This window comes from Homalodisca vitripennis, chromosome 7, assembly GCF_021130785.1.
Source record: "Homalodisca vitripennis isolate AUS2020 chromosome 7, UT_GWSS_2.1, whole genome shotgun sequence".
Lineage (NCBI taxonomy): Eukaryota > Metazoa > Arthropoda > Insecta > Hemiptera > Cicadellidae > Homalodisca > Homalodisca vitripennis.
In genome coordinates, this window is record NC_060213.1 from 82710828 (window position 1) to 82723056 (window position 12229).

At 33.1% G+C, this 12229-nt stretch overlaps 1 protein-coding gene across 2 annotated transcripts in view; it reads right to left on the reverse strand.

The window, feature by feature from the left end:
* The window catches only part of LOC124366005 (tumor necrosis factor alpha-induced protein 8-like protein), a 108051-nt gene extending 101812 nt beyond the window's left edge, over window positions 1-6239 (reverse strand). Inside the window, exon 1 of one of the 2 annotated variants that reach the window (XM_046822188.1) lies at window positions 6021-6239. The gene's annotated coding sequence lies outside the window, so the exon portion shown is untranslated. The remainder of the gene's footprint in view (window positions 1-6020) is intronic. The other variant, XM_046822193.1, reaches the window with a different exon arrangement.
* Window positions 6240-12229: the final 5990 nt, after the last annotated feature.

Below are 12229 nucleotides of genomic sequence, written 5' to 3' on the forward strand. Positions count from 1 at the left end.
GTATAAGGTATGATGTTCCATGTTAAGGAGATATGTAATATTATAAAGTATTATCTTTTTTTCGCTAATATTATTAGGTTTCCGAAATACGTACAGATCATTTCCAAAATTCAAAACAATATAAACCTTGCAAATTTCAGCGGCGTCTAATTCCTACTCTGTACAGTCGTCAGTTATTTGTTAAATTTATTATGTTTGGTGTACCACAGGGATCTGATTTGCGATCTCACTATTCCTTTTCTTTTTCAATCTACCCTCATGTGTCCGTGTTTGAAATGGAAAATGTATATAGTTTGGTGTACCACAAGGATTTGGCTTGAGATCTCACTATTCATTTTCTTTTTCAATCTATCCTCTTGCGTGCGGGCTTGAAAATGCATATTATCATAAGATACAATTCGTTTTCACCAAGAGATTTCAGCGTGTATTGAGATAGTTTAAACCTTCCAGTGGTTTTCATTTAGTTATCATTAGATAACTTTACATAACAGAAATGAAACCATTTATATTTTATGAGACAGTCTGTCGAGTATACGGACTTAGGAGTCTCATGTTTGGGAAGTCAGGCCACAATCATAGCCTCTGTAGCAAGCATTTTCTTGTTCCATAAGGTCTGCCTTTTTTCCAAATATCTGACACACCCTTAGCCAATCGATATAGCCGTATTAGTTATTTTACTGCGTCTCAAAATATACGATAAATCACTAAGAACCCTCCTCCCCGTTTTTGGGAATAGCTAAAACACCCACTCGTATGCAGTCATGGACTGCAAAGTATTCCAGCTTTATGTGCAAAGTGACTCGAGCTTTATTCCTCCTGCAAGCTGTTCAGACCAATATTCGGAAACACGTTAAATCCTGCTGCGTTATTTCCAAAAATCTGAATATAGAGAGCCCTTGGAGGACGTGAAGCGACTTTTGGGTCCCATGAAGTTTGAGGACCGGATCTATGCAGTGAATTAGTATACAACTGTACGATCACACCGACTCCAAAGTTTTTCTAAATATGTACAGTTCAATATGTCTGGAATATATTATTTCATATAGTACAGTGCTTAAAATTAACTTTTTAAACGGCTAATTCAGACGGTTTAAATAAGAACATGTACATAGATAAACATGGAGAAATGTAAAAAACAAAAGGAATCTAACACTTTAACTTTAAAGAACCAATTTTCATTCTTTAACTTACAAAAGATATAAATCTGTTGGAATACAACCATGCTTAAATGTTGAACATTGAAAACTTGATTATAGCAGTAATTGTGAGAGCGGTCTTTAACCCCTGGTATAGAGGAATTATCTCGTCTTGTCGCGTCATGTTGAGAAATGCAGCACCCTCACGCGCAGGTCATACAGCAATGGCCACGATGTGTAATATTATTTTTAATTTCTTAATAGTTAATACGCCACAAAACATTATTATTGCCATTGTCTTGATAAAATTATGCTTCAATAAATGATACTTACTCGGATAATATTTTAAACACGTCTACGAAATCTCCTGTTTAAAAGTAAGTTCGAACCAAAATACCGTTTATAAATTTGGTAAATTATTTCAGTACACAGTAAATGTAACTTATGATTGGATGTCCATTAATCGGCTCTTAATAACAAATCAATCGACATTATATTATAATAATGTCCAGTACGTGATTCACATGTACTATGCAACACTCGTAAAGGATAGGTATAACACATATTATTTACATTCACTTTGCCATTGATGCATTAAAAGACCATAAACACAGAGTAATAAGGTATATACCTTATTACTCTGTGCCATAAATGTTGTGTTTATTTCGAGATTGTCTGGCAGAATGTTTTTGTAAGCGTTGTGTTCGGTGATAGCGCTCTAAATCTTGTGTTTAGAATTGTAATCAATTTTAATCTGGAAGTGATATCCTCATTTTTATGAGTTACATTTAAATCGTTGGGTATAATATTACATGTTTAATACTTTCCTGTAATGCATTTACCTTTCGTTTGCGACCCGTTACCGTGAAACCACAACGCTTTAATTACCAAGAAATTTTGACATTGAATGCAACATCTTCGCATAGACTGAGTAATAACCAAATCCGTACATAGCAATAAACTACTACACCGACAATACCATAGAGGAGTCATGTAATGTTGTTCCTCTGTGTCAGGGGTGAAACAACGTGAGCTCCGCGGACGGTTTTTGCGGCGATCGACGATAATAAATTGTAATGCCATAAAAACGTAATTCTACAATAACCACGTTAAAATAACCAATATACTTTTTATTATATATTTATTTAGTGCTAATTTTTCATTCAAATCATTGATTGTTACGGCATTCATTTATAATGAAAAAGCGTACTTATTCCAGTAGTACTGTATTTAATTTTGGCTTGACTTTTGCCCCGTGTATATAATCAGTATATTTATTGAAATCCTTTCCTAAACGTGTTTTTTCTCTCTGAATATGCGGCCCTCACGCTCAAACAAATATCTTAAATGGCTCTTGACTTTAAAAAGTTGCCGACCTCTGTTCTATGCTATCACCATTCAATTTCATAAAAAATCCATAAGGTGTGTTATACTAATATTACCCAGTTAGTTACAGTTTTATTTTACAAACCACACTTAAATACAGCCTCCTCCACGGGTGTAAGGGCGAGGGCCTCAAACAGACAGGTCGCGGGATCGAGTTTAGTGGAGATCACAATATGTGTATTTAATATATGACCCGTCTTCCCATGAAACCTTTTCGAGGAAGGTGTTACTTTGTCACTTACAGGAGGCCTAGCCGTGGGCTGCAATCCTGTTGGTTAACAATACAACTTTACCGTGCTATACAAACAACCGCTCCTCCCCAATTTATAATGTTAACAAAACATTCACATTTTAAGAATGTATTCTGGATTACAATACATTGTAAATATCACTGATTCCTACCATAAACTAAATTGTTTATAAATACTTGTTTCCGTTTTACATAACAGTAACACAATTGATACACTTTACTCTCCTCTGAGACAGAGTTACTTCTCCCTTAAGAGTAAAGTGAACGTTTACTACTTGTTTAGAGGAGAATAAGCTACTTTTCATAGCAGATGGGAGAAAATGTGTATTAACATCATACTACATTGAAACGAGTGTATTTCACATCCGTAAAATTGCTCACGTTTGACTTTTGTACTAGTTTAAAACAAAACAGCTCTTTCAAAAAGGTTTTTTGTAGTAGTTTTCAGTATGTACAAGGTAAAAATAATAATATTCTTTTGATGAATTTAATACGTACAGTTTTTAGCTACTATTTGCAGTATAACGAAAAGTATGGTTCATTAGGGTTATTGACTTGTCCAACATTCTGTTTTGGTACGATCTTCGGCGCATACGTAACACTTGGATCTCGTATCGTATGTAATATTTTACACATTATCTTATTTCATTTCAGACTTCGTCGGAGGATGTCTTTTTCGGATGAGAGTAGGTATGGAAGTTATTTTCCAAGTTAAAATAATATTATCAAGGAGGAACGACCTGGTGTTTTCCCGGACACAGTTACTAACTGCATGTTTAGACAGTGCAAGTGTTTCTTTTTATTGCACTTTGAATCACCTGATCTCACAGTTTGCTTTTCTGAAGATCACTGACGGAGCCGGGTCCCGGCGACCTCTCTCACACGTTCTTCAAGAGAACGTTCTTCACACGTACAACAAATGCTGTATAAGATTTTTTTAAACTGTCATTACTTTAAAGATGAGTAGAAAGTTAAAATTTTCAACAGAAAACGTGTTTTTCTCCATATTTTTGGTTATCACAATCCACAATAACACACAAATATTTTTCTTTTACTCGAATACATGGGTGAATACTACACAAACACCAAAATAATATTTCCGAGGTAATATAGGTGTATATTTTAGTGTGGTGGACATTTGAAGTGAGATGTTTATCGTGTGACAGAGGTCGCCGGGACCCGGCTTCGTCAGGGACCTTCTTAAAAAAAATAAACACTATAGTTAATACTATGCAACTATAATTTGAACTAGTGAAACTCTGTACGGTAGTATCGTTCGTACTACACAAATTCGCATTATAGCACGCTGGTAAAGGTCACTCACTAAACTATATTATACTATACTTACAATTTCCTGAATAAATATTATTAATGGTATTTTAAGAGTCTGTTCTACTACAGTATAGTATATTCACACACGTCTTACGTATCAATGGAAAAAACAGTGTCAAGCCTGTCAAATGCTTACTTACGGATGAGGCAATGAAAAATTGCCCATCCGATTTGGGCTGTTTTCGTACTATTAATATTATGCTAATGTTAGAACAGCAACTTCTCGAAGAAACGAATGTTAGTAAGAAACGATGTTATGTGATAAATTAACATTAATATATTCAACTATTAATAGCATTCCCCTTTCCAATGCATGTTGTCTACGAATGAGAGTTTTACGGCCGACATCAAGCAGTGGCATAAAATTAACCTTGTAAATGACAAAAACAGAATCAAGACCCGGAGATCGTCGCCTGTTGTTGGCTTGTGGGATAATGGGTGAGGTTTTTACATTCTGTTCCGGGACGACCATTAACAGATGTTTCAATTAAGAGGCAGGAAACTGACACTCATTTTAATAGCCTTTTTATTGACTTCTAAACAATCAATTTTAAACGATGTGGGTGTGACATTAATAATAATACTTTTTATATATGCCTCCATTTTGGTATTAAGTGTGTACGTTCCTTAATTTTCAGACTGTGTTACTTTAAAAACAAGTACTGAAACGAAAATTTAAAATTCTAAAAAGACATGCATGGTAAGTTTTTAATATCGAACCTAAATATTATAAAATATAATCTATGGTTTAATTGTACGAATTGGTATAGATCTTATAAATTTAAAGCAATTTAGCTTTCCACCTGAAGGAACAACCATGCTACTTTTCTTTTTTTTAATAGTATTTATTCAAACGTATAGTTTGAAACTTTCACGCTTCAACCATTATTCCACTACCTACTTAGTTTTGTTATAGAACTGTTGCAAACTAATTGTAAAATCTTCGGATTAACTTAATCACGGAAGCTTATTCAGATTTTGATTGTTAACATCTCAAGATTACATGGAAAGCTGTTTCATAATTTGCTCCTTGGGAGAGGCTTCCCCTAATATAATAACCGCCGATGATGAAGAGAACTTTTTTGTTAATTAAGTGTATAAATTAATATGTACGTATGTTTGTAGGAAATTCATCACATCTGTGGTTTTAATGAAAGCATAATTTATCTCATTATGAGCTTGAGATTAAAATCTTGGAATGCTCTATTCCAATCACTAAGTGAAGTACCCTGCATCTTCTTACATTTCTAAATACTTTCGGTTTTGAAATTTATTTTGTTGCCACATTATTTTGTTTATCTAGACCTTAGCTCTTGACAAAATGGTCAATATTAAACCTTAGGACAAGATACAATCTTTCTTTACAATATACTGTACTCCAAAAACACATTAAATGTATGTACGAAAAGCAGGTTTGGTATTAACTACACTGCTCATATATATCCTTAATTACATATTAACTTTATTTCTTGGTTATATTCCTGATAACTTAAGTTAGATTTTTTAAAGTTGGGACAAACAATATATACATGCATTGTAACGAATCTTTACAAATTTATATATTAAATTATATTTAGTTTAATTACATATTAAATGATTAATATAAATGGGATATCAATTCTTGGAATACTGTTTTACCAAAATGTAATTTATTGTCCAAGAATTAAGTACGTTAAAATTGTTATGCACTTTATGGACATGTATGTAGTTTATCAACTCTGATACTGCGATTAGAATTATTTGTCTGGTACTCATATTACAGTTTTCTTAACTATAACAACATCTGACACATCTTCAAAATACCAATCATAAAGTTTGCTTTAAACTGAAAACTTTCCGATCTTGACAGTTGACAAGCGAAATGTCAATCACCTGCGAGGAATGCTGGACTGTTAGTAGTAATCATACTGGCTTACCTTGAAATGCAACCACAGATTTTACTGATTGCCGCGGTGGAATCAATATTTCCAACACTTTTTCACTCAACACGAAACCTGGTGTTTGAATTTACACAAAATACACAAGTCCACGTGAAAATTTCGGCAGAACCTAACCTAACCTAGCCACAACATGGAACGGTACTGGAATGACTGAACGCAAACTTGGAATACCACCTAATCCGCTCTACAGCTGTAGAGTGCAGTGCAGTCCTGCTCCAGCGAGGTAGACGTGGCCTTGAGCCATACAAGTGCATTCACTGCTACCTAGCGGTGATCAGCCTAACTAGCTCGATGTTTGAACTAATTAACGAACTTTGAATGGAAACAGAACGCAACATATTATTATAATGTGTGATGACGACGACGAAGAACTTTTTATAAACATTTGTTACTATCCTTTGAATTAATCCTACTTTTAATTCTTTGACGCCAGTAATTTGACATCCTCATCTTCAGAGAAGCGCCAAGATATAATTGGTAGGATTTGCAGGCAAACCAATAACTTCTATAATTGTAAACAAACACTGATGGCTATAAGTATATAATTTTTTATTTAATTTGTAACAAATTAAGTTTTAAAAATTATATAATAAAATATGTTAATAGCAAATATATAACCTCTAAAATTGACAAAGAAAATCAATTGTAAACAAATAAAATTTTCAAATTTGCTTCTGAAATTTTGAGTTAGTAAAATTAGGCAATAAAAATTATATGAATGGAAAATATTTTATAAAAGTTACAGCTCATTTTTACAGCTCATTTATAATTATAAAACTAATTATAAACAAGCAGATAAAATAATAAAGTTATAAATAAGTGATTTTATAAAAGCGAAAATTTAGTTTTTTTACCATACGTATATGTTCATTTTATACAATTTTATAAATTTGTTTAAAATGCAAAATATTTTTTTTAAAGTTTTATTTCTCACATATTTTAACATAAAGATTGTACAGAAAGCAAACCACCATTGGTTTGCATGGTTTACTCTTACAAATGTATTGTTATAAAAATATTTAAAGATTATGGCAATTCAATGATTTCAAATGACTAGTTAGGTACGTATATCTAGAAGCCGAGAGCCAAATTTCTTTGTATAAGCCCACAACCTGATTTTTTCACGAAATCTACAGAGAAATTTTTCCTAAGAAAGAAATATACTTCTTGGTGAAGGCCAAAATGGGAGGGTATCAAAAGGGTTAAAAATATGAAATGATATGTTTTTATCAGATATATTTTTCCTAGTTTGATAGACTTAAAACGGACTGTCAGACACATAAATCTCACTCTCTGTAGTCTCTCTCATCGTCAGCCAACTAGATAAACAGACTATATGTTTCCATTTTAAGGATCTCTATACCTAGTGCTATTTTACATTTATTTACCTGCCTGACAGTTAATTCTAAGTATGTCGAGCTAAGAACAATTAAGGGGATGAAATCAAAGTGTCTGTCATGAAAATGTGATATTTCAGTATGAATGAAAGAATATGAATATGAAGAATCCAGATATAATACTCTTAAGTGGATAGTGTAATGTATGTATTAACTATTATTCAAACAAATAATAGTTCTCTAAGGGGTTGAAAACTGAGAACACTTTTATTCTAAGCTGTTTAAAATTTTTTTCAAGAAAAACAGAAATAAAGGTCTAAATAACTAATGAAACTGCACGTTATAATGTACAAAACATTACTCTTAAGCACAAGATAAAAGAACAAGTCTTCAAGAAGTTGCAGCTGTTGACTCTGCCATGTCTCATATTAGAAACAACTTTGTTTTATAATAACAAATGTGCTATAACCAGAGCCCAAGACATACATATGATTGAGACACGTGGCAGAGTAAACTACCGAACTGGTAGACACAGAACAGTGGTTTATGAATGCCTGCCCTCACAAGCGGGTGTTCAATTCCTCAATAGACTGCCCAATTCAATCAAAGATGCTCCAAAGGCATTTAAGACTCACCTAAAACGCTTCTTGGTGTCTCAGGCATTTTATAATGCAGGTGAGTTTTTGGCTTTCAACTGGGAGGCTGCCCAATTAGAAGACTGACCCCGCTGTTCGAAGAAGGTTGCATTGGCGATGAATGAAAGAGGTGTTATTGTAAGGATTGTATGTATGCTTATTATACTATGAATGACAGAAATTTTAGGCTATCCTTATTAACTGATGTTTGCCATACACTGTAATTATTGTCACATTAATAAAACAGATTGGATTTGAACACTTTTAGTTTTAAAGGTTTACTCCATTCCATTTTTTTAAATTTCTTTTTCTTCTTGTCCTTCATCCCTGCTCAACCTTGTCTTCAGATAACAATCCACTACCTGGTATATCATGTGGGCTTCTACATTCCTAAACGACACCACCTTCGGGATGCTCTCAAGGATGAACTTCAGCAATTCCATCATGCTTTTAAAAAAAAGCTTTACATTCTTGTTGTAAAGCGGAGCCTGATACTCTGGTAATGATGTCCATCTCAGGTCCAGTGCTAAAAGTTTTGTTTCATAAACGATGAGTTTGTATTGTACAAGTATTTCAAAATAATTCCCCTTGCTATACCACAACCATTGTATCTCTAATTTACTTTTTATTTTGTTCTTCTTTTTCTTTTTGTAGCACTTCTAAGTTCCTCCCTGGTCATCTTCTTCACCAAAATATTATTCTTATTTGTTGCTTGGACCAAACATTTATTCCAGCCCTCAGGTACATAAATAGTTTTTCCTTTTGGCAGCAGTTTTTATTAAACCAAAATCAGCATCATTAGGTAAATAAGAATAACCGCAGTCATGAACTAGTTGTCAATGATGTGAAAATTGCCTTCTTGCACAAGCTTCAGAAGAGAGAGAGCAACTTTTATATTATTATTCTGTCCAGTGGAAATGTCACTAGGTAGAACATGCCTCTTGGTGTCACAATTTTATTTAATATTATGCTTCATTAGGCAAGACGATATTTTCTCAGAACTTCTAGAATACATCCCATACAGATGTGATCTCTTGTTTTGACCAAGATTGTATACACCTAGATTATAAAAATACATCTTACATCTGTAATAGGGTTATGATACTGTTAACTTAGGAAATGATAGCTTGCACAAATCAAAATACAATGCACAAAAACCAGTACTAACATTTGAGTAATAGGTATCGTTTTGTGGGGCAGTGCTTACCTTTCCTGCCTGTTGTAGAATTGTTATATTTGACATGCACTATTAAAATCTACTTCTATTTGTTAATCAATTTCTAAGTTTGATAATTGCAAGTATTCGTTACATTTCTTTCATGTGCTTTTATGTAGCACATGAAAAGACAATTTGAATTTCACATAAAAATTATGTCAATATAATTAAAGCAGGAATGTGCACATATTTTTGAATTTCTCAATGTACATTCCTCTTGCTTACGTACAGGTCTGAAGGATGAAATTTTCTGTTGGTGTTATTTTTTGGGAGTAATAACTTTGGTATACCAGAAAGCTTTAATATGACCAATTACACAATTCTTTACCTCACCTTATTTTCTTCAAAGTGCTTACCTCTTAAGTCTTCATCTTCCTTTCTTTTCTGTAATTTTCTATTTACTCCAACATTACTCAAAACAAACGTATTAAGAAAACATTTCTTACAGACATTAACAGTGCTTCTAAATGTTTTATGTGGTACTTGTAGTTACATAATCTTACCTTTACTATTGTTTCTAAGCCTACTTTGAAGTTCAGTATTTTAGTGGACTAAGCCACACAAATCTGGCTAGACTGTTACTCTAAACTGTTGTCTGGATGTTGTTATATTCTGTTACTCTAAGCGTCCAATAGAGTTAAAATTGTCAAATTGTGCTTCTCTCTCATTTTCATGTTACTATACTGTTAAATCATACAATAAATAATACATATCTACTACATCTAAAGGTGAATAGTTGTTCTTCTCTCCATCATTGCATCAATCTAAGTTTATAAGGCATCAAATATATCAATACTTTCTTTTACAGGTAAACATGTATATCACAACAGCTGAGACTAAGATATCAGTTGAGGCTTAAGTGCATGGCAGTAGGCCGCCCCATAGAAGAATAAGATATCAGTTAGACTTAGACCACACTTACTTTAATCATATCTAGGTTTCAGTGAGACAGAAAGAGGTACTGTTATCTCTTTAGAACTACATGAACTAGGACTTATTCCAGTCTATTCTCAAATAGGACTAATCAAGGAGAAACTGAAAACATGTATAAATCATTTTTAGAAAAATTCTGACCTATACCACTTTAACAATCTCATATGATTGGAGAAAAAATATTACTTCATATTCTTAACTCTTTTGATACCCTCCCATTTCAATATCCATCAAAACTAGTGTGATTAAGGACCAATTTCTTCTATAGAGGCCTTGGCCTAGAATGCATACGAGAGGTGCCGCACGAGGTGATTCATATGTATTCAAATATCATTGTCTACTGTGCAGTGTTAGAGTGGCTCTCCCACCCCTTAATATTTAATTCAATTCTTAAATCCGAGATTATCGAGAGACGTATCTCCATACAAAAGAAGACGATAATCGTTAAAATTGTATGATCTCTAAACAACTGATGAATTTGAATGTCATAGTCTACAGCTTGGCGATAAAGTAGTTCTCCTACCACTCTCTTTATGTTATGTTGTAATTTGGTTTTAAAATTATAAACAAGAAATATTTGACAAGGAAATTCTATTGTCTCGTAGATTAATTGTAAGAGCATTCAACTGGAAATTGAGTAAGGTGGACTCGAGCTCCACCGCACAGAAGAATCGTTTCATCACCAAATAAATTTATATGATTCATTTTCTATTAAGTTCTGAAGTCCGAGATTTTCAAAAATTATCTTACCATATGAACAACAGTAATCGTTCAAAGCGACTGGTTGGGAGGCAACCGAGAAATTCTAATATCAGACTAAACCACAGCAATAAAGTGGTTCTCCCATGGCAACGTCATCCTGGGTAGTCTGGTGGTTTGCGTGTTCAAACAAACAGGAACTAAACCTGTTCAATTAAATGTTAAAAGTTAAATGTTTTAAATAGTGGTTTACAAAATTATATGGTCAAGATACTGCTTTTAAGAGCTCCATCACAGGCCAATATCAAACTTCTGTACTGCCTGTTGAAGAATATAAGCTAAGATGGTAAGTTTAATAGCAACTTTTTTTCATATACAGTAATTAAAAAATTCTTAAACTACATACTCAACAACGATACACTTGTACCTATCTTGTGGTCTTAACTAGATCACAAGTTTCTGAGCTACAAATTTTTAAAGTTGCAATTTGATTGAAAAGGACCAAAATCCATAACTTTTTTGTTCTTATCGACAAAAAAAGTGTACATTATAGTTTTTAAAGTTTTTGACACGTGTATAAACGCAGAGATAAACAGGCTAAATTTTAATGTAACTTTCATTATTGTATCTCTGTTGATTAGTTTGTGTTCAACTTTAAACCTCGTGTACAGGGGCGCACCCAGAATTTTGGTTTGGGGGGGGCTTCGGCTTCCCAAGTTATAAAATGTACGCCTATAGTTTTCCATTACATGACCTTCAATGACCAGTAATATATAATTAGTTGGCCTATAACATATCGAACTACAATAATGTAACATTTGGTACATCACTGTATTACATGATCATTAGATAATTGAGTAAGCTAAAAACCAACTGTCCTGTGGCCTGTTTCATAATCAACTACAAGTTAATCTTATTAGAGAAAAATTTAAGTTAATAAGGCTACTATTACATTAAACCAGCTTTTAGCTCAATTAAAACCTTATTAAAATTACAAGTTAAAGCTTTATATTGATTTTTATTATGAAATGTCATCCTGGAATAAGTTGGACTGTCATTAATTAGTTTTAAGTTTTCAAGGAAAGAAATAATACATTAAATTACAAATGTAAATTTAATGATTACAAAATGAGATGTAAGTTAAAGTTAAAAATATTTACAAGACAAAATCTAGACGTCTGGTCGATTTTTTGAGAACAGAAACTACCTCTGTATTGGTCACTTCTATTTCACGGTGGAATATTCAAAGCCGCCAGTCCACTCAGTCTGTTAGCACCCATGGTATTCCTTAGATAGGTCTTGAGTCTACGTAATGTTGAGAACGACCTTTCTGCTGTACTCGTAGTTACAGGGATAGTGCACAAT